The 2342-nt window shown below is 43.4% G+C and overlaps 1 non-coding gene across 1 annotated transcript; it reads right to left on the bottom strand.

Moving 5' to 3' along the window:
• Window positions 1-588: 588 nt before the first annotated feature.
• Window positions 589-670, bottom strand: trnal-uaa (transfer RNA leucine (anticodon UAA)). The gene has a single exon. It is a non-coding gene; the product is annotated as a tRNA-Leu (tRNA).
• Between the last annotated feature and the right edge of the window lie 1672 nt (window positions 671-2342).

The following is a 2342-nucleotide window of genomic DNA, read 5'->3' as shown; positions in this document are numbered from 1 at the left end:
AGAGAGAGTTCCCATAGATTATAAAAATTATGGATTTACGTCTGTGAAGTCAGACAGTGGTTTGTGGACTCCCATTGTGAAGCCTTGAATTAGGCATTATAGCTGTCGCCCGCTTGTTTTTGTGGAGGCAGAAGTGACTATAAGAGGCTGGATCTGACTGAGAAGCCGACGACACTACCTGCAGAGAGCCTGTCACTCAAAGCAGCCCGCCTTTGATCCTGCGTTACTTTAAGCCTTAATAAAACGTACATTTTTTCACCCTGCTATCATTCACACACACACACACACACACACACACACACACACACACACACACACACACACACACACAAACAAGACCTATACATTAGATGGAGAGATGCCAGAGTGAGAGTGCTGCCCATGGACAGACGCCCTGAGCAGCTGGAGGTTCAGTGCCTTGCTAAGGGGCACTTCTGTAGTGCCCAGGAGGTGGACCGGCACCTCTCCAGCTACCAGTACACGCTCCATGCTTGGTCTGTACGGGTACTTTAACCAGCAACCCTCTGATTCCCAAGGAAAGTCCCTACAGACTGAGCTACTGCTGCCCCCGAAAAAACTTCCAGTGTTTACCAGGAGTGGGGTTCGAACCCACGAAGACTACGTCTATTGGATCTTAAGTCCAACGCCTTAACCACTCGGCCATCCTGGTTATACATAAATATATATTTTTTAAAAGCATTGCAACAGGTCAAATATTAAAATCAACTTCTAAACCAGAGATACTTTCAGCTGGTGGAGGAAACAGCTTCAGCAGCTACAGTGATTTTATTTTGTTGAAACTGAATACAGACAGTTTCACCCCGATCACACAGAAAGTGTTTTCAAGGTTGCAAAACGTGAGGCACACCACACTGCCTCTTTTTAAAAAGAAACATTAAATGCCACTAGTAAACAAAAAAAAAAAAAAAAAAGAATTACGTGCATCGCCTTTTGTTGTTGCCAGGCAACCACGCCATCACCTCCTTACCCTAACCTTCTTGTGTAATCAGTCAGTAAATAGTTTGTTAGTCACAGATAAACAGAGATCTGTGTGGGTACATGAGACCCTAAAAAAGAGGCTGGATCATGGGGAGTACCACCAGTTGGTCCAGGAGCTTCTCCTCCATCATGGACGTTTACAGTACTGCACTTATCTGCTGTTTGCTATTGACATGGTGCTAACTGTGCTTTGTGAAGTCGTATAGCTCTGGGTATCCAGCAACCACTACCACCAGTTTCTCCTCCATTGTTTACCAACTGTAAACTTGTTGTCGGGACCACCACAGAAGCCCCGCCTCTCAAATCATCCGAATGGACAATGGGACAAAAGTGGACATGACGCGGGGCACTTTTTCGCTCTGAGTTGAAGTTTTTCAACTTGAGGACTGTAGAGCGCTCCGGCAAAAACGGCAGGCGCCTAGAGTGCAGTAACGTCAGGCTGGTAGCGACACAAAACCAGTGAGCAAAAAGCTTCATTCTCATTAAAAACAATTACAAAAAGCCGCCTCCAGCTGCTGAAACACTCTCTGTGTGATCAGGCCTTATTCCTGTGCCTGTCATGGACAAACAGCCATCAACAAATATATTTCAGTATAACTTTTGATGACGAAGTTAACACTGGAGGGAGGTTACGTCACCTGATTAACTGCCTGAATGATCGACGACCTGACTCTGAACAATTGGCTGGTTATCTGGCAGGTCAGGAATGTGATCAGCTGTCTGCAGTGTGAGCAGTTCCACATGGCTGCTGTCAAAAGATCTGCTACACACTGTAGTCAGCTTGTTTTATATTGTCTGCATCTTCCAGCCATCTGTGGTTCCACAGCTTTTTTTTTCTTCTTCTTATTTTCTGCTCGTAGCTGATTTATATAAAGTAACTGCCTTTCTCTGTTTTTGTATCTTGATTAAAAAAACTGTATTGGATTTGTCCCTGCCAAAATATGTTCAGCGTATTTAGTGTGTTCAGAACATATATGTATGCATACATAACGACCCTACAGACATTTTGGCAACATTTTATTTTACGCCTCCATAAATTGCTGATACTTCTGCAGGACATCTGCTTGAAAAGAGCTCTGTCACTTGGTGCTGATTATTGGGAGATTTCCCTAAAGGAAAAGCTCCATTTGAACTCTTCATTCATGATTCATTTATTACTGGACACTTGAACAGTTTCCTTTCCTGTGGACAAATTTCACATCCTTGTATGTGCATGTTGCTGACCTGCTGTGTCACTATAACACACTCTTGGTTGCACAAGCAATTAATTGGAATTAATTAATTGGATGTGTGCTAATTAAACACAGTCCCTATTTTCATCTTAATTACTACCCACCTAATTT

Source organism: Epinephelus lanceolatus, chromosome 20 (assembly GCF_041903045.1).
Source record: "Epinephelus lanceolatus isolate andai-2023 chromosome 20, ASM4190304v1, whole genome shotgun sequence".
NCBI lineage: Eukaryota > Metazoa > Chordata > Actinopteri > Perciformes > Serranidae > Epinephelus > Epinephelus lanceolatus.
The sequence above is the reverse complement of the archived record's forward strand: the minus strand, read 5'-3'. Positions and strand labels throughout refer to the sequence as shown.